The 22,039-nt window shown below is 41.2% G+C and overlaps 1 pseudogene; it reads right to left on the reverse strand.

Moving 5' to 3' along the window:
• Positions 1 to 20,690: 20,690 nt before the first annotated feature.
• On the reverse strand, positions 20,691 to 21,298 carry LOC123396393 (annotated as a pseudogene).
• Positions 21,299 to 22,039: the final 741 nt, after the last annotated feature.

The raw sequence follows: 22,039 nt of genomic DNA on the forward strand, positions 1-22,039 counted from the left end.
TTACCTTAGCGATATATCTTGCGTATAGGAATCCCGGTGAATCTTTGGTTCCCCCAGAGTTGAGGTTTTCCTCTAAGGAATCCGACGAGATCACGAGATTCGTGATAGAGGATTACTTTGCGGCCTGTGTACATTTGTGATGGACTAGTTGGAGCACCCCTGCAGGGTTTAATCTTTGGGAAAGCCATGCCCGCAGTTATGTGGCAACTTGGAATATTTGTTAACATCCGGTATTACATAACTTAAGCATAAGCTAATAAAATTGCCAACTGTGTGCGTAACCGTGACTGTCCCCTCGAAGATCTCTCTTCGGTCGGGAACATGGTGGGGTTATGATTGACGTAGGTAGGTGTTCAGGATCACTTAGTGATCAAGTATTCTCGACCGCTAGTATAGTCCACCTTCATAAATGTTCTACGTAAGATGGCCACCATATCAAGCTTAGGATGATGCAACCTTAAACACTCTACCCTTTCCAACCTAATAACTTGACTAGTTCTGGCACCGAGGTCATAGATTGCTGAGTCCCCGTGGCTCACAGATTCCTTCACAACCCCAACAGGTTCAGGTACCCCAGAGACAGGTGATCTCGACGGCACGCAGCTGGCATGGCAGTACGACGAGGAGTCCGACCGCCTGTACGTGAACTATCCAGAAGATTGAGGTGTGGTCGTGATCGTGGGCCAGCAGGCAAGGTAGCATAGCCATTTCCCTTGTTTTGTAGTCCGTAGCGGAAATACTTTGATTGTATGCGTGATGTACTCTGATATATTTATGAGAAGGCAATTGAACCCCTCATTGTCTATATGTATTATTATGTATGTGCTGTGATACCTTGTTTGCGAGACGCTTAGATGCGCTCCTTTCCAATTCAGGGCCTTGATCCCCAGATCGGAAAGGACCGCATCTTGGTCGTTACAGCTGGTTCCAAGGACGCGCTACTGCTATTGCGCATAGCAGTAGCGCGTTTTACAGGCCGGCGCTATAGATACTATGGGTTGCCTTGTTGGGATCCTTTTAGCAGTAGCGTTGGGTCCAAGGAAACGCTACTGATATGGAACGTAGCAGTAGCGCGTTTTACTGTCCAACGCTACTACTACAAATACTGTGGATGGCCTCGTTGGGCCCCGTATAGCAGTAGCGCTAGAACTGCAGCAAGCGCTACTACTACGGTACTTAGCAGTAGTGTGTTCACTTTCCAGCGCTACTGCTACTTAGCAGCAGCGCGTGCTATTTTCCAGCGCTACTACTAGGCTCCTACCTATAATGTTTTTCCTACTGGTGACATGTTGGCCATAGAGTTTTGACTCTTCTTCGCTTCTAAATACACATCAACATCTCGATCTTCCTCCTTAGGGGCACCAATGATAGTGGCCCACTCATCATTTTTTGACTCATATCTGTGACCATCCATCATCGAGACAATGGAACCATCTCCATAGAAATGAACAGTCGAGTAGAATTGCATGATTAGCTCATCATTCCATGGGGCATTGATATGTCCCAAACGTATCTATAATTTCTGCTTGTTCCATGATATTTTGGGTGATATTGTTATATGTTTTGCTACACTTTTATATGTTTTTACACATATTTGGACTAACCTACTAACTCAGTGCACCCAGTGCCAGTTTCTGTGTGCTGATGTGTTTTTTCCACGGGCTTTTACCCAATTTTCCGGAGCCCCAAAAATCCTGAGAAAATATATGAAAATCAGCACACCAGAAGCTTCACGAAGCACAAAAGGGGGCCAGAGGGGGGCCACGGGCTGCCCAGGCGAACTGTGGGCGCGACACACCCCTAGGCCGCGCCGGGAGGACAAATGAAAAGATCTCAAAGAGGACAAATGAAAAGATCCCAAAGAGGATAAATGAAAAGATCCCAAAGAGGACAAATGAGAGAGAAAAATAAAGATCCAAAGAGGCCACAAAAAAGAAAAATAAAAATAAAAAAAAGAAGGGGGCAACACTACTATTCCTTTTGAAAGATCCACACTCGTACTCCATTGCTATATTCGTACTATATAGAGATTATCATTCATGCATAACTATGTAGGGACCCTTACACTATAGAACTTGGCTTGCATATTCCAATGATGAGCCTCCTCAAATGAGCTCTAGGTCTTCATGAGCAAGAAAGTTGGATGCACCCCCACTAGTTCCATTGGAGAGCTTACCTTAGCTCATATGTGCATCCGTTGCATGGCAATCCCTACTCTTCACATCATATCTATCATTTGGCTTTCTCTCGCCTATGGTTGTCCTCATTGATGTGATCCTTTCACACCTTTTTGTCTTCCTTCCCCATCATTATTCTATTTGCCATCCTGAGTGCCAACATATCTTGCTTACGCTCATCCATTGCATGAGTGCTCAAAGTCGAAAGAGAGAGGATCATTTTGGCTTGTGCCTGACTAGTGGTCTGGGGATGAGTCAAAATAAGATTCCGAAGGAGATAAAGTGTGAGGTTTAGTAGATTGAGTTCTCAATTGAAAAAAAAATTATGCTCTAAACCCATCTCCCACTTCTTGCACGCAAACACTGTTTGGAGACATTCTAGTCGCGGACAGTGAGAGGCCTTGCACCTTTATGTTCTTACTTTGCTAATTTCAATACTAGATAAAGACTCTTGCTTGTTATTGTCTTGACTTGAATTGCATATCTTACTTGCTTTACTTTGAAGTTCTTATATGTGTGTTAGCATGTCACCACAGAAATTATTGTGTTATCATTTTCCTACTCGAGGACGAGCACAAATTAAGCTTGGGATGTTGATACGTCCCAAACGTATCTATAATGTATGCTTGTTCCATGATCTTTTGGTTGACATTGTTATATGTTTTGCTACACTTTTATATCTTTTTACACTTTTTTGGACTAACCAACTAACTCAGTGCACCCAGTGCCAGTTTCTGTTTGCTGATGTCTTTTTTGCACGGGCTTTTACCCAATTTTCCGGAGCCCCAAAAATCCCGAGAAAATATATAAAAATCAGCGCACCCAGAAGCTCAAAAATTCCTTTTCCCAATTTAAGTTGAGAGGCAGCTATGGAAGTTATAGCAAGTCAAGTACACCCTACACATGCATTTCTAAGAGTGTAGCAGCGGAAAGTAAAACATGCAAGTGTAACGTAAGGGAGTAAGGTAGGGAGATCAAACGCATGGGGTTGACACGGTGATTTTTGGCACGGTTCCGATAGGTGGCTCTATCATACGTCCATGTTAGTGGAGACTTCAACCAACGAAGGGTAACGCCTGCGAGAGTCCACACAGGGCTCCACCCATGAAGAGTCCACAAAGAAGCAACCTTGTCTATTCCACAACGGCCTCCGTCCACGGAGGACTAGCCTTACTCACGGTAGATCTTCATGAAGTAGGCGATCTCCTTGCCCTTACAAATATCTTGGTTCAACTCCACAACACGAAGTAGGAGGCTCCCAAGCGACACCTAACCGATCTAGGAGGCACGACCCTCCAAAAGGTAATAGATGTGGTAGATCAATGAAATCCTTGCTCTTGTGCTTCTAAAGATAGTCTCCTCAACACAAAATCACTCTCTCATAGGATATGAATGGGTAGGAGAGATTGATTTGGTGGAAAGCTGTTTGGGGAGGCTAGAGATCAAGTTTCAAATGATTGGATTGGAATATCTTGGTCTCAACACATGAGTAGGTGGTTCTCTCTCAGAAAAAGGATCTGGATATGAGGTGTGTGTTCTGAGTGCTTCTCCCACAAATGAGATGTGGGTGAAGGGGTATATATAGACAACACGCAAAATCTAACCGTTACACACAAAGTGGCAAACTCGGTGACACCAAAGTGGGAAACTCGGTGGTACCGATTAGCACAAAAGGTGTGAACTTTTGAATCTGGGTGAGACCGATATATGAAACTCGGTGGTACCAAAAAAGTGACTAAAGGTCATTTGGCCAAACTCGGTGGCACCGATACTCAAACTCGGAAATTACGATTTTGTGTACCGAGGAACCCGAAAGTTGGTCACCCAAACTCGGTAGCACCGATATGGATTTGGTTGCACCGATTTGGTGGGAATGGCTACTGTTTCTATCTGAGGTCAAACTCGGTGGGTCCGAAATGTGAAAGTTGGTGACCCCGAATTTGAGTATGTGGAATTTGACAGAATGGTTATGTGGGAAAAATGACAGAGTATTTTGGTGGTTAGCTTTGAGCACTTTGAGCAATCAGTTCATTTTACTACCTCACCCCCTTTTACTAGTATTGGCTTTCCTAAGGACTCAAATGTGATTTCTCACAAATATAAAATGAAGAGTTTTCTAGCTTGAAGCTTGAGCCAATCCTAATCCTTTCTTGCATCAAGGGGCATATTCACATAAGCCTTTAGCCATAGCATCTTTTGAACTTTTCTAAAATATACTTGGAAAACATATTAGGGCAATGATGCATACACTACTAGGAAAAGGGCTATAGATAATATAGACACTAATGACACACGAGACATGTAGTGCGCCACTCCTATATAGCAGTGGCGCACCATGTGCAGGTGCGCCATTAGTGTGATGGGCACTAATGGCGCACCACCCACTCGGTGCGCCACTACTAACAAACTTTTTTTTTCAAAAGTACTAATGGCGCACCGGGGCAGAGTGCGCCATTCCTAGTTTAACTAGTAATGGCGCACCACTCACCCAGTGCGCCACTACTTTTTTTTTTTACAAAACTACTAATGGCGCACCACCAGCTGGTGCGCCATTAGTTTTCGTCCCCCGCACAGTTCCCCTCTCCACTCTTCCTTTCCATCTCAAGTGGCGGCTAGGGTTTCCGCCGTCGCCGCCCCCGTCCTTCCTTCTAGCCTCTTCCCACAACCCCATCTCCTTCTACTCCATCGTTTAATCTCCGTCGCCGCCTCAACGCGATATGCGGAAAAGCGACGATGTGTTGTCACATGCTGGGTTCGCCGCCCAGTGTCGCGTGTCAGTGGACGCTGGTTCCGGTCTGCTCTCCTCGTGATGGCCGCCATGTCCGCTCTTGTGACATACCGATCTGGCGACGCGGTGGTCAGGCTTGATTAGGAGAACCGACGGGGGCTGGTGCATAATATGGACATGCGATACATGTGTGGCCCTGGTGCTGCATCGGTACCTACTCTCTCCGCCGCCCAGATCCACCAAGGCGGCCATCATTGTGAGTTTGACCGGAGCCACGACATCAAGGACATTCAGATCCAGGTGGTGCGGGACGTGCTACTGTCGCTCGTGCAGCACAACGACGACCGCAATGATGCATCTGGATAGAGGTGTGTCGACTTGATTTTGTGGAGGGCGGGTGAATTCTTTCCGTTCTTTATTTTTTTCCCTGTTCTTGCTGCTACGATCTGGCAGTTAGAGTCTAGTTTTCGTAACATCGACAAACAATCTCAGGATTTGGCACATATGCAATCTTCACATTCTTGTCGAGCAAGAACATGTATTGAGGGATCATATCTAGCATCGGTATCTGAAGAGGGCAGGACCTGGTCATGGTATCTGGATTTTGACAAGTCAGTATCTACCAAGAAAATTAATCCCTCTCAGCCTCCTCGCATGGTTCATGCTGGAGCATTAGGTCGTGCCATCCGGCCATTGGCGACCATTCAGGCAGGAGTTGTTTCTTTCCCCTGTGTTGGTCAGATCATGATGATGCTTTGTAATTTCTGAAAGAGAAACAGAGTGTGAACTATAACTATTTATTTTTTAGGAAATTCAGATCTGTTTTATTTCTTTAATTGCTAATAATGATTTTGAATGTGAGATTAGCAGCAAGCAGCATTTTATCTGCTATGGACTACGATATGGACATGAAGGCATTTATTTTAGTGCCAAATATTACTTACTAATGCCCGCAAAGTATCGTTGTGTATTATATTTGCTATGGAGCTATGTATGTATGGATGCTATGGAACTATATGTATATATGGATGCTATGAAATTTTGGATGTATGGATGCTATGGAATTTTGATATATGGATCATGAAATTTGTTATGCAACTTTGCATATATGTTATGTGTTGTGGATCAATAAAACTATTGGGCACATATTATGTATTATATATTTGATATATATGTTATGTGATGTTGAATTTGTGGTTTTGAAACAAAACATACATATGCCAAAATATCATATACTAATGGAGCACCATGGGCTAGTGCGCCATTTGTATATATGCCCTGGGAGGCATACTAATGGAGCACCATGGGCTATACTAATGGCGCACTGCCTGGTGCGCCATTAGTATATATGCCCTGGGAGGCATACTAATGGAGCACCATGGGCTATACTAATGGCGCACTGCCTCGTGCGCCATTAGTATAACAGATACTAATGGCGCACCTGCGGTGAACCATTAGTAAAAAATTCTAATGGTGTGATGCCAGTGGTGCACCTGTAGTGCGCCATTAGTAGCCAAAACAGGTGCGCCATTAGTAGCCAAAACAGGTGCGCCACTAGCAGGCCTTTTCCTAGTAGTGATATGTTGTGATGAATTACAATACGGCCCTCGGGAGTAATTATGCTTTCACTTGTGATGTTTTCAGTGCCAGATATTCTCTGATATACAGAAAAAAAAATCAGGTGAAAATTTCAGGTCATTTGGAGAACTTTTTTTTGGGCACTTTTTATTGGACGGAAAATTCAGAAAACAGGATAATAATGTCATTTTTTGTATTTAACTAAAAATAATAGGAAAAATAAAATGGGTACATAAAGTTGTGCCTACTGAATTCATCGACCTCTTGCCTCTTGAAAATGATTCATTAACAAGGTTGATCAAGTCTTATTAACAACCACTTCCAATTAGCTTGAACCCGAAGAATTTTGTAAGACAATAAGTTACCTCAATGGGGATGTTCATATCCCTAACAATAAGTATTTCATATTTATTTTTGACAGTAGGTGGAGGTAGTTGAAAACTTCCATTAGTGATAGTCGTACATTTTTCAATAACATTAACACCATTCACTTGGAATTGTTTCCTTGGAAAATGCACCTTATGTTCTTTACCATAGACTTGAAAAGTGACTTTTCTTTAATTGCAATCAATAACACACCGTACAGTATTTAAGAAAGGTCTACCAAGGATAATCTACATGCTGTCGTCCTCGGGCATGTCAAGTATAACAAAGTCTGTCAACATAGTTACATTTGCAACAACAACGGGTACATCCTCACAAATACCGATAGGTATGGCAGTTGATTGGTTAGCCATTTGCAATGAAATTCGGTAGGTGTGAGTCTATTCAAGTCAAATATTTTGTATAAAGATAAAGGCATAACACTAACACCAGCTCCTAGATCACATAAAGCAGTTTTCACATTGTTTCTTTTGATGTAACATGGTATAGTTTTGGTATTCCTGGATCTCCTAGTTTTTTAGGTACTCCATCCTTAAAAGAGTAATTAGCAAGCATGGTGGAGATTTCAGCTCCAGGTATTTTTATTTTGTTAGTGATGATATCTTTAAAACATCAGTTAAATGAGTACCCAAAAATACCGGCCTATGCATTTGAGCAAAGTGTTCTAATTCTTCATCATTTTTTTCTTAGTTGGTCTAGGTGGATAAGGCATGGGTTTTTGAAACCATGGCTCTCTTTATTTGCCATGATTTCTAGCAACAAAATCTCTTTTATCATGGCATTTATTCTTAGGTTGTGGGTTATCAAGATCAACAACAGGTTTTATCTCAACATCATTATCTGGTTCTTTATCATTGTCAGGTTGAGCATCATCATTATCATTTTCAATATCACTAGGTGAATGCTCACTACGAGATTGAGTAGAGATAGAGATATCATTAGTATTAGCAAAAGGTTTTTCTACTTCGGGTTCACTAGAAGTATGGAAGTCCTACCATTTTTCTTTTTATTTTTCTTCCTAGAAGGACTAGTTGTATCAATATTAACTCATTGTGAATCTTATTCAGTTCTTTTAGGATGACCTTCTGGATATAGTGGATCCTAAGTCATCGTTCCTCCTCTAGTCATTACTCTAATAGTGTGATCATTCATATTATTATTCATTTCATGAAGTAGCTCACTTTGAGATTTAGCAACTTGTTCTAGTTGAGTTTGAACCATAGAAGCATGTTTTCCTACACCTCTTACAACATTGGTGATTCTAAATAACAAGTCACTTAAGTGAGCAATCATATCAGAGTTTTGTTTTAATTGTTTCATAACATAGGAGTTGAAATGATCTTTCTTTCTAATATAATTATCAAACTCATATAAGCATTGACTAGGATTTTTATTGTCAGGGATGTCACCTTCATCCAACTTTAAAAGGGCATTTACCTCCACCACCTATGGTGGTGTGTTGAGACCATGTATTTCTTGATAGGTGGTAAATTCTTAACATCTTCAGCTTTAATGTCCTTTTCCTTCATACATTTATTTGCCACTTGCATAGTTTCAGGACTAAGGAATAAGATACCCCTCTTCTTTGGAGTAGGTTTAGGCGGTGGTTCATGAAGTGTCCATTCATGACGATTCTTCAATATATTAGTCAATAATTCCTCAGCTTGTTCGACAGTTTGTTCCCTCAAAACACAACCATCACAACTATCTAGGTGGTCCCTATAAGCATCGGTTAGTCCATTATAAAATATATCAAGTATTTAATTCTTATTAAGAGGATGATCATGCAAAGCATTAAGTAATTGGAGAAGCCTCCCCCAAGCTTGTGGGAGACTCTCTTCTTCAATTTGCACAAAGTTAAATATTTCTTGTAAGGCAGCTTGTTTCTTATGAGCAGGAAACTATTTTTCAAAGAAATAATAAATCATATCCTGGGGACTATGCACAGAACTAGGAGAAAGTGTATTGTACCAAGTCTTAGCATCACCCTTTAATGAGAACGGAAATAATTTGCGAATATAGTAGTAGCGAATTTTCTCATCATGAGCAAATAGGGTCGCTATATCATTTAACTTAGTGAGATGTGCCACGGCAGTTTCATTTTCATAGCCATGAAAAGGATCATATTAAACCACAGTAATTATCTCAGGGACAATAGAGAATTCATAATCCTTATCGGTAACAAATATATGTGAAGTAGCAAACTTAGGATCATATTTCATTCTAGCATTCAATGTTTTTTCTTTCAACTTGCATAGTAGTTTCTTAAGATATTCTCTATCCACACAAGCAAGAAAGTCTCTAGATATTTATTCATCCATAACATAACCTTCGAGTACTTTAGGAATTTCAATTCTAGGATAGTCATGTCTAAAAGGTGTTTTAATATTTTCACTTTCAAAGACTTCATCAGTTTGAGCATGCTCAATTTCTTTAGCTCTAGCAAGTTGTTCATCAAGAAATTCACCTAGTGGCATAGTATCATCGAGCAACTTACTAGCATCATTCATAGTAGAGGTAGAATCATTAATAACTTTCAACATATCAGGATTAATAGCATGTGGTGGTGGTGTTGCAAGTCTATTCAAAACAAAAGGTGAATAAAGTGCAGAGCTAGATGGCAATTCCTTACCTCCCCTCGTCTTAGAGGGAACGATCTTGGTTCTTGTATCTTTTAGATTCTTCATAATGATCAGTAAGTAGATATCCCAAGTGACTCAAAAAATATAGCTATGATCCCCGGCCACAGCACCAGAAAATGTTCTTGATAACCGACAAGTATATGGGATCGCAATAGTTTTTGAGGGTAGAGTATTCAACCCAAAGTTATAGATTCGACACAAGGTGAGCCAAAGAATATTTGCACGTATTAGCAGCTGAGTTGTCAATTCAACCACACTTGGAGATTTAGTGTCTGCAACACAATGATCAGTAGCACAGTAATACGATAGTTTTGATAGCAGTGGTAATAGTAGCAATAGTAACGGTAAGAGTGATAGGAGTTTTGTAGCAGTTGTAACAGCAGTAGAAACAGTAGTAACTTAGCAAGAACAATATGTGGAAAACTCGTAGGCACTGGATAGGTGATATTGTTGGATAATATTCATCATGTATTAGTCATAACCTAGTGCGACACAGAACTAGCTCCCGTTCATAGATATATTGTAGCCATGTACTCTATAAATAGTCTTACGTTCTTATGGAATAGAACTTGCATGACATATTTTTTCCTACGTTCCCAAGGAAGCGGGGTCCATAAGGAAACTAAGCGATATTAAGGCCTCCTTTTTAATAGAGAACCGGAGCAAAGCATTAACACATAGTGAATACATTGACTCCTCATACTACGGTAATCACCGGAAAGAATCCTAATTATTGTCACTTTGGGGTATGCAGATCCTAACACACAATAGGTGCATATAACTTTCAAGATCGGATCAAGAACATAGATATAATGGTGAAAACATAAACAGTTTAGATCTGAAATCATGCCACTCGGGCCCTAGTGACAAGCATTAAGTATGGCAAAGTCATAGCAACATCAATCTTCAAACATAGTGGATACTAGGATCAAGCCCTAACAAGACTAACTAAATTACATGATGAATCTCATCCAACTCCTCACCGACAAGCGAGCCTACGAAGGAATTACTCACTCCCGGTGTGGAGCATCATGGAATTGGCGATGAAGGAGGGTTGATGATCACGAAGACCAAAGATTCCTCTCTCCGGAGCCCCAAACTGATTCCAAATCTGGCCTCCCGATGAAGAACATGAGGTGGCGGTGGCTCCATATCGTGAAACACGATCAAACTTCCTCTCCTATTTTTTCTCTCCAAAAATAGGATTTTAGAGTGCTGGAGTTAGGGTCAGCACAGCCCGAAAGGCCCCACTACCCACCAAGGCACGCCGGGAGGGGTTGGCACACCCTCGTTCCTAGTGGGCGCCTAGGGCCCCCTTCTAGTGTGTTTTGGTTCCGGTATTTTTATTTTATTCCATAAAAATCTCCAGAAAGTTTCATCCAATTCCGAGAACTTCTATTTCTGCACAAAAACAACACCATGGAAGTTCTGCTGAAATCAGTGTCACTTCGGGTTAGTTTCGTTCAAATTATGCAAATTAGAGTCGAAAAAGGAGCAAAAGCCTTAGGAAAAGTAGATACAATGGAGATGTGTCAGTTAGTCATGCAAGCAAGACCATAATATATCCAAATGTCAAGAGTGAATTATTTATCAAATAGTTGTCAAGGATATGTTTTTGTTGTATTCTCCCTTCATCTCCAAAGAAAAGGTTGTTGATACTTGGCCATGAAAAGATTGCTTTTGATGTGAGTTGATGGCAATCTTGTGGAGTATAGCTCTTACAAGTACCTACAAAATATTAGATGCAATACAAGGGATCATAGTTTTCCAAGATATAAGATAGTGTCAAATCAATAGCAGCATGGAATGGTCAATCAAGCTCATGCCCTTGCATGCATCCGAGTGACTTTAGCTCAAGGTTGAAGCATCAATGATGTTCAACTCACTTCTAAAATGAGAAAAGACTTTCTCATCAAGTGTATTGGTAAAGATATCACCAATTATTTGTCGGTCCGAACATGCTTGAGATTAATATCTCCTTTACCAACATGATCGTGAATGAAGTGATGTCGCACTTGAATATGTTTAGTTCGAGAATGTTGCACGAGATTATGAGAAATTTTAATAGCACTTTCATTGTCACAGAACAATGGAACATGTTTCACATGAATGCTGTAATCCTAAAGAGTTTGCATCATCCATAGTAGTTGCGCACAACATGATCCGGTGGCAATGTATTCCGCTTCGGCGGTAGATAGAGATACTGAGTTTTGTTTCTTGGATGACCAATACACAAGAGATCTCCCAAGAAATTCACATGTACCTGAGGTGGATTTTCTAGCAACCTTGTCTCCGGCATAGTCCGAGTCTGAATAGACAACAAGATTAAAAGTAGATCCCTTGGGATACCATATGCCAAAGTTTGGTGTATGTATCAAGTATCTCACAATTATTTTCACAATCTTTAGATAACACTCCTTAGGTGTCTATTGGTATTGGGCACACATGTAAACACTCAACATGATATTGGGACGGGAAACACTTAGATATAGAAATGAACCGATCACTGATCAATAGACCTTTTTATCAACTGGTTTGACCTCCTTGGTAAGATCAACATGACCACTTGTGGGCATGGGAGTTTTCATACCTTTGCACTTTGCATGTTGAACTTATTGATTAAGTACTTCGTGTACTTGATTTGAGATATAAACATACCTTCTCTCATTTGTTTGATTTGCAAACCAAGGAAGAATTTCTCTCATTTACCAATCTCAAAACCCTTTTCAATAAGAAACTTTGTTAGGCATTTGTACCAAGCACGAGGGGATTGTTTAAGACCATATAAACCTTTATGAAGTTTGTAAACATGATCATGTTTATTAGGGTTCACAAAGACGACAGGTTGTTTGACATAAACTTCCTCCTCAATTTCACTTTATAGAAAAGCACTTTTGATATCCATTTGGTAAAGAGTAATATCATGGTGATTGGCATAAGCGAGAAGAATATGAATGGCTTCAAGTCTAGAAACAGGGGCATAGGTCTCACCGTAGTGCATACCATTGACTTGCGTGTATCCTTGGGCTACGAGACGCACCTTGTAGCGTACAACTTTACCATCTTCATCTTGATTTTTTTTTGAAACACCCATTTTGTACCAATGATGTTGTGCTCGTCCTTGGGCTTTTCCACGAGTGTCCACACTTCATTCCTCTCGAAGTTGTGTAGCTCTTCATGCATGGCATTCACCCAATCCGGGTCTTGAAGTGCTTCTTCTACCTTCATAGGCTCAATGCTAGAGATAAATGAGTACTGCTCACAAAATTAGCTAAACGAGTTTTAGAGTGAGTGATTCTTCCGATTTGTATTTCACCAAAGATTTGATTCAACGGATGATCCTTATCCACTCTTGCTTGAACTCATGATAGTTTTTTTCCTGTTGGATGGTGGAGCTTCCTCGTCATCATCTTCTTGTTCGTTGTCGTTGAAAGTCTCATCTCCTTGAGGTGGTGGTGAAGGTGGTTAAGGTGGATCATGATGCACTTCTTCCTCCTCTTCATCATGTCGTGTACCACTTGTGGATGCCTCCATGTAGTTTTGTGGTTCGCCTTGATGCGAAGTAGGAGCGTCCACTTATTTTGATGAAGTACTTTCCTTCACCTACTTGGGAAGAATCTTGCCAATAGACAAATCTTTGGTGGATTTTGAAGGTTCCTTATATCTCCTACATCATTTGGCAATTGTTTCACATGCGAAACATTAGATTCATCAAACTTCACATTTATCGTCTCTTCAACTTTTCGAGTGAAGTTGACGTAGACACGGTAAGTGTGGGAGTTTGATCCGTAACCAAGTAGGAAACCTTCATGAGATTTAGGAGCAAATTTAGAACGATGATGCTTACCAAGAATATAACACTTCGAGCCGAATACCCAAAAGTATCCTACTTGGGTTTGTTACCAGTGAGTAGCTCGTATGTCGTTTTACCGAGAAGCTTGTGTAAGTAGAGTCGGCTCATGGAATGGCAAGCTATTTCCACGGCTTCTGCCTAAAAGTGTCTTGGTGTCTTGTATTCGTCAGGCATCACTCTATTCATCTCTATGAGAGTCTGGTTCTTCCTCTCAATAGCTCCATTTTGTGGAGGCGTGCACGTCACTGAGAACTCATGTGAGATACCCTCGCCGTGAAGAAAAGTATCCACATTTTTGTTCTTGAAATCATGTCCATTGTCGCTCCAAACCTTCTTGATCTTCACTTTAAACTGATTTTGAGCTTTCGGAGCAAACTTGGTGAAGATCTTTTGTACCTGCGACTTATCATCAAGAAAGAATACCCACGTAAATCTGGAAAATTCATCAGCAATAACTAGACCAAAAGAGTTTCCACTAAGGCGCTTGTAAGCATTGGGACCAAAGAGATCCATGTGAAGCATCGTGAGTGGCCATCTAGTAGTCATAATATTTTTCACGGGATTACTTCCACCGATTTGTTTTCCTGCTTGACTAGCACTACAAAGTTTATCTTTGTCAAATATAGCATCTTTAAGACCAAGAATATGATCACCTTTGATGAGCTTGTATAGATTACGCATACCAACACGTCCTAACCTTCTATGCCATAACCAACCTTTAGAAGATTTTGCAATAAGACATGTGTGAGGTTTGGATTTCTAGTGAAATCAACAATTTATAGATCACCTCTACGGAAACTAGTAAATACCATGTTATGATTATCTCAACGAAACACTTGGCAGTCAAGTTTCATAAATAGCACATTGTAACCAAAATCCGCTAGTCTAGATACGGAAAGAAGATTGTAGCCAAGGGATTCAACAATCATGACATTTTGAATGGAACTATCATGAGTTGTACCCAAAAGTCACATACCTTCGTGGTCCATGGTTTGGTGTGATCTCATGAAACATGTCTTTATCTCTGGTCATGTGATCAGTGCATCCACTGTCAAGTATCCACTCCTTTCCTCTGGCCATGTAGTCTCTAAGGTTCTCCATAGGACTTAGGTTCCTCATGGTCTTCTCATACTCGATGTCAAACTCCTCATCTTCATTGTAGTTGCCATGCTCCACATTGTCATCGTCAAACGGAATACCCTCGTTACCAGAATCAAGAGATTTGTCAAAATATTCACTATTACAATGTTCATGTTTGTTCATGTGAATGGCTTCTACAATGATGTTACTAATGGTAATTACATCTCCTTTAACACGCAAAGCTCAAATAGACATTTATAAAAATTAGGATCACTGAGCTTCATTTCGTGAAAGGCAATTAATTTATGGAAAATGATATCAAGATTTTTCAAGGAATACTTTGGATATTGTTTCTCCAAATCTTTCAATAAAGTTTAACCACACTCAAAGTTATGCATTTGATTAAGCACATTTCTTGGCAGTCCTCTAATAATGAGATTAACAGTTTTGAGATTGCCAAGCATATTAAGTTATCCACCATGAGAAAGACGTAAGGATCAATGGGAGGCACATAGGGATATTCAACATACTTTCTTAAATGGAATTCCTCAAGTATATCAAGCAATTCATCTTTCCATTATCTATAATACTCCCCATTGAAAATAGGGACTCTACAACTAAGATTCCCCAAACTAGACACAATCATCTTCCTCAAGTGGTGATTAAATCAAGGCTATGGAGACCAAAGCTCTCATACCAATTGTAGGATCCTAAGTATGTCTAGAGGGGTGATTAGACTACTTGACAAAATTAAAATCCTAGCCTTTTCCCAATTTTAGTGGTTGGCACATTTTAGCAATTTTAGCAAGTCAAGCATACCCTACACATGCATGTCTACGAGTATTGTAGCGGAAATTAAAGACAAGAAAGTGTAAATAGAGTAGGGAAGGAAGATCAAATGCAAAGGGTTGACATGGAAATTTCTAGCATGGTTCCGATTGGTGGTGCTGTCGTATGTCTATGTTAGTGGAGACTTCAACCCACGGAGGGTAACGGCTGCAAGAGTCCATGAAGGGACCCACCTGTGACGCCCTCGATTTGATCATACGCTAATCATACACGCAAATGCATACGAGCAAGCTCAAGGACTCACGGGAAGATATCACAACAGAACTCTAGACACAAATAAAACATACAAGCTTCATATTACAAGCCAGGGGCCTCGAGGGCTAGAATACAAAAGCTCGATAAGCACACGAGTCAAGGAAGCAACAAATATCGGAGTACAGACATTAAACATGAGGTGCCTTAGAGAAGGCTAGCACAAAAGATACAACGATCGAACGAGGCGAGGCCTCCTTCCTGGTAGCCTCCTAACTACTCCTAGTCCTCAGCGGCCTCCACGTAGTAGCAGGCACCGTCGGGGTAGCAGTCGTCGTCGGCAGGATACCCCATCTCCTGGGCTCCATCATCTAGTCGTAGCAACGGATCAAGGGGACAAAGGGGAGCAAAGCAACGGTGTGTACTAATCCAAAGTACTTGCAAGACTGGCATCAGAACTATGCTAAGTATGCAACAGTATCAAAGGAAGGGGTTATATGTGGACTGACTACAGCAATGCGAGAATAGAGAGAGAAGGCATAGTCCTACCGAAGACTAGCATCTTTAGGGGTCTTGCAGCAATAGACAAGAGTAGGACAGGTAACCCAATTAAATAGTAATATTGTTGCAGCAATATTAATATGAGGTCACGCCCAGAGATTCTTGCTGGACTCCCTCCGAGGAAGCAATCCCGGAGCAACTATTGCACTTAAGTAACAATTGTAGTTGTATAAGATCAGGGAACAACTCCAAGTTGTCGTGTAACCGTGGACGCGGCTATCTGAATAGTTAATTTTCATCCCTGCAGGGGTGCACCAAGTTTCCCGTCACGCTCGATAAACTCTGGTCGGACACACTTTCCTGGGTCATGCTCGGCCTAGACTCAACAGAGAAGCCACCCCGATGGTCTAAATCCTAAGCGCGCAGGGGTCATGGGCCCATCACCCTTTGCACACCTGCACAATGCGAGGGTGGCCGATGTCACTCCAAGCACCCCTTATTACAAGCACGATGCATATCGGGACCACTCGGGCGCGCGCCGCTCCATTGCTGACGTCTGAAGAGCTTCGGATGATACCACGATGCCGAGTACCCATAACTTCTCCCGCATAGCCGGTTAGTGCGAAAAGGTCTCCGACCAACCCAGATCAAATACCCAAATCCATTAACATTTTAATTAACTCATCGACACATCCACGCGGGAATCCACCCGCCTAACATTTATTCATCAATGTTCCCAGTAACACGGTCAAGTAACTGCGTGGTTGTAACATTAGGGGGATCCGAGGTATCACCCTCGTTGGATTCCGAACGATGTAACCGTCAAGGTGGACTTAGAGGAATCACCCTCGCGGGTCTCACACTTTAGGGGTTACACGACAGAGTCATCGTCGGGAGTGGTGAAGGAGGAATCACCCTCGATAACCACGACCGACTAGCTGCACTACACAGATAACATCATGAGTACTTCGCGAGGTGTCACCCTCGGTACCCGATAGTAGCTCTATAGCGTCGTACAACTAAGGGATGTAAGTGTTGTGTCGGATCTTGGCTCGTCGATCAGGGATCGAGACTCGACAATAAAGCGGGGCAACTAGACTACGAGTTCAAAGGGGAAGACTGCTCCACCTATAATAAGCAGTTTAAAGTGTGATACTGAACGTAGCAGTTCATCAAAATTAGGCTATGTATCAGATATAGGAGGTAACTACAATAGTAGCAAAATTCTAAGGCAAGCATGAGGGAGAAAGAATAGGCGATATAGGGATGATCAAGGGGGTTTGCTTGCCTTGTTGCTCTGCGGAAAAGGGCTCGCCGTCGGGAGGGTAGATGTACCCGGCAGCAGTGTCAGTCTCGGGGTCTACCGGTAAGAAGAGGGGGGCAAGAAACAATAAATAGCAGCTATAGGTGCAACACTAAGCATGACATGTCAATATGCAGGGCTAGACACGAGCTAACGCAGTGCTATCCGTCATAGGCGGATGGGGAAAATATCATATGATATTTCCTAGGTCTCTGGCTACTACCGGTCAGACGGAAAATGATGGACAAGTTCCACGTTTGCTATGCTAGGGACACGTGACACACGAACGGACCGCGTATCCGAGTTCGTCTCGTTTTGCAGATGAACTTTCATGTTCAAAATATTTTCATCGGACTTACGGTTTATTTTATATTACTAATACAAATGCCCGTGCGTTGCACCAGGCAAAATATCAAGTATAAATTGTTCCACATGCCAATATGCAACAATTTTTAATAGAATATTTGCAAATGTCAGAAATAAGGTCAATGTAACCTTTGAGTCTAGCAATTATGATTTTGACGCACTGCGATCAAGCAATGTTTGTGCAACAGGACTGTAAGGACTGAAATTGGTATCTTTCCTGTGAAAGTAACAGAAATAAGGTGGCTTGCAAAAAGTACAGTTGTTTTTATCTGTGGTGAAGACCGGCCCGTTGTCCTTTCTAGGTCGCGACACGACAACTTGATACAAGCCTTTCTTAAAAAGCGAAAAAAATGCCCGATACAAACTATAGAATGCTGCTAGTAGTTACGAATAATTTTTAACAGAGACGCTAACGATTGTCATCACTGACCACACGTAGTTGAGTGTCTGAGTCAAGTATAAAAGAACATCTCGAACGAGGTCACATCAATATGTCCATTCATGCCCAAGTAGCCACATCCCACACCAACAAAAGTTCATCCAACTATAGCTCAACAAGAAAGGCACATATAATGGTGGAAACGTGAAATGGTAGTACATGACTATAGAATCTATCAAACAAAAAAAATATAGCCCCGATGGGGAAACCAGTTCATATTGTTGCACTCTAAAAAATTATTGGAGAAAAACCAGAAGGTCATTTATAGCCTCTAGCAAACTTTTGAAGACAAATCAAAGAGTTGTCATTTAGACTCTATCAAAATTGGAGAAAAAAGATGCAGTGAACAGTAAGGAAAATTTGTGGTGTGTGAGATTAGGCGTGCCTAACTTTAAATTTAAATTAGAATTCATGCATGCAAAATAACATCTTTGTGCAACATGCACATACAAGATACAGCTTTTGTAGACATAAATTAGGACATGCAAACATGGGTTGTTAGTATAACAAGATGCATTTGATGAAAGAAGAAAACCCATATCTACACTGACATGTAATATTATTGGTTTCTTGAACACGTCGGTCGTGCTGTTGACCATGTATTGAATGCAGTTTGGACCATTTGGTGTTATGAAACTATCACAGTTATTTCACATAGACATGGAAGATAATCGTAGTCCGCAATTTGCTCATTGAGTTAAGTACGATATGAATGGTATTCAAAGGAGTAGGCGACCTATCAGCTGCAGCAATACATCCGGCTTCTTGGACATTTCTTTCTCCTTTCTATTCAAGTGAAAATAGGATAAAGCTACTTTAAAACACACTACACAGTCGATGCGTTACAGCAGAAAGTGCAACACATTATAAGCCTCGCATACCATTTTCTTGCTAAGTTTTCTAACATTTCCTCTATGTTTATTTTGCAAATACTCCCTCCGTCCCAAAATAAGTGTCTCAACTTTGTACTAGCTCTAGTACAAAGTTGTACTAAGCTTGAGACAGTTATTTTGGGACGGAGGGAGTATATAAGCAATTAATTTTATTCTGAAATTGGCCAGCAGAAAGTGCCCACATATGCATCTCCTCGGCCAGCAGTCTAGCTTGGTGCTTCTTTGTTTCTGAGATAAGTTGCTCGATCTCAGAGGACGAGCACTTATTTACTCATTGACACAAAACTAACTAAAAGATCAGTCCTAGCTTTTTTGTTCATTTACTGACTGAAGTGTAGCATCTATGAATATTTCAAACTTGAACCAAATCGGGAGAAACAAAACTTATTTGCCAAACTTATGGTCATATTGTTTGCCACCGTTTTTGTAGCAGCCACCTTTTACCTAGGGTTACTCAACCAAGCATGCCCTTTTTGAGTAGTTATTATAATGCAGAACACGAATTATATGTAACTGGACCAGGTATACTATTTTAACAAGAACTAAGCCTTGAATCAAACAAGGAGCAATCAGACTTGAAGCACTACATCACGAATCAGTTGTCAAATTTAAAGTATCAACTTTCATACTTGAAGCACGATAGACTTTTGCTCAAAGATGTAACCCACATTCAAAATCCAATAATGCTCAGATACTACTTAAGAAAATATCTATACTTTCTTGTATCCATAACAATGAGATTATTGTATGACGCTAGACTGGTTAGTGTTCTTTTGATGTTGTAAACTGAATGCAGATTTGCAAAGGCTAAATAAAGGATGGAAGATATGAGAAGCTTACGAGCTTGGTGGCATTCCTGAGGAGCTCAAGCTTGGCACGCGCGGTGATGGGAACCCTGATGGCAATCTAGGGATTAGGAAGCGAAACTTTCATCACTCTGTCCAAACTTCAAAAATCATGAAGGGTTTGTCCTATTCGCTCCTCAGAAAAAACAATTCATGCCAGTCTCCATCCTTTGCCAGGTCCCATTCCAAAATATATTTAATCTACCACTACCCAACACATATACGCCACAAACACATAGAATTTTGGTCACCATATCCTCTCTCTTTGTCTCTAATAATCATCAAAATTTCGGAACAAGCGTGTTGACCCTGCAATGAATTGTATGAACACCGTTCTCTCCACATTCTCTTAAACCTGAAATATGCAGATCTTTGAAAGGTTCTAATTTGTATATATACGATGATATTAAGAAAAGGAAAAAAGAGTATCAAAAACAGTTTCATATGTTTGGCCATGAGCCATTACAAACTTTGATATATCTATCTCTGCATATCGCAAACTATCACAAATGAAAATAGTATTCTTTTTTTGTTTAGCTGTTTCATGGAACAATTCTCTATATACTAAATGTTCTCATAGATAACCAACAATGAAAATGCATATCAAGACATGAATATGTGTGTTTCACAAAGTAATTACCATTCTCTGAACCATACTGCTAAAAACTGACATGAACATGATCATGAACTCCTCCCAAACGATCTCCCTGAAACCAAACACTCTCTGACCTATGGGCCTCCTCCTGCTCACCTGCCTGCCAATCAAGAAAACATAGGACCTTCACGTCAGCTCAAGATCACATAGAAAGAGGTGACTGTCCATTGACTTGCACATGTCTACCAAGAACAAAGAAGAAAAATTAATAAACTGAAGCAGCAGAATTGCAGACACGTTTACTATTCGAATGATCTTGCGAATTTGTGAGGAAATTTTGAGATAGATACTCGATGAATTCCACTCTAAATTGCAGACATGTGTACTGACAATTTTCAGAGTTTTGTCTGAAAATAAGTGAACGCCGGCGGCGAGCAGGTGACGGTGGCGCTTGCTCCCTACATCCACTGCAGCGAGCCGTGCATGCCTCCCGCGAGCATAGCGTAGGCCGGCGAACGCGGTTGGCAGCGAACAGCTGACGGTGGTGCGTGGTGCGCGTCGTGCACTCCGCCGCTCCGGTCGCCCCAGCGCCACTCTGTCCCGCGCCGTCCCGGTCATCCGCACCGCCCTGTCCGCTGGCCTCCCGCGCTGCCCGCTTCGGCCTAGCCGTCCGCGTCGCCACGCCCGGCCCTCTCTGTCTCCGCACGCTCGGGCGGTCCCGGCCGCTCGCACCTTCCCTGCCCACTGGCCTCCAGCGCCGCCCCGCTTTGGCCTTCGCCTGCCCCCTCGGCCTCGTTTCGCCGACGAGAAGACCCTTCGAAGGCTCCCGAGCTCCATCGCCTCCTTGCCCGTCGGCCCGTCGGTGGAGGAGGGAATGGATAAGCCATGATGCCCGGTTGTGATCGCCAGGGAGGTTTATATAAAAACGAAACATTTTTAACTTACAAAAGGACCGCGAGTTGATTTCAAAAAAATAAAGGGGTTGTTTTGCAAAAACGCCACGACAGACGACAGAAGCAGTAGCTGCTTTATTATTAGGGAAAGAATTTTCTTAAGTTTTATTAATTATTTAGGAATTAATAGATTTAATTAAATTAAATAATTAAATATGACATCATGGTGATGTGAGCGTGACATCATCAGTCAACAAAGCTTTGACTGGTCAATATGATCACTCGGTCCCAAGTGTCATAGGCACAACTATTATTATGGTTAAATAATCATTTAATCAAGTTAATTTGTCGGGTGAGACCTAGCTGTCATACACTGTTTAGGTTATTTATTTAACATAGTAAACAGATTTAGCAAATATTTTAAGTAATTAATTTACCTAATCTTACACATTAGAATTAGGTAAATACTTATTTATCTATTATTATTTTTATTAGTAAATCCTAATTACCCAAAACAGTAATTACTGCTTAACTAATTAATTATTCCAACTAAATAATTAATTAATATTAAATAATTATAAAACTATTTTTACTTTTTATTTTGCATATTTTAGGAGGGATCCCACGTGTCATTTGGTGGGAGTTGTGGGGCTCATACGTCATTTGGACAACAAAACACACCTACACTAAACGCACACACAACCTGTATACATAGTTTTAC

This window comes from Hordeum vulgare, chromosome 5H (assembly GCF_904849725.1).
Source record: "Hordeum vulgare subsp. vulgare chromosome 5H, MorexV3_pseudomolecules_assembly, whole genome shotgun sequence".
Classification (NCBI taxonomy): Eukaryota; Viridiplantae; Streptophyta; class Magnoliopsida; order Poales; family Poaceae; genus Hordeum; species Hordeum vulgare.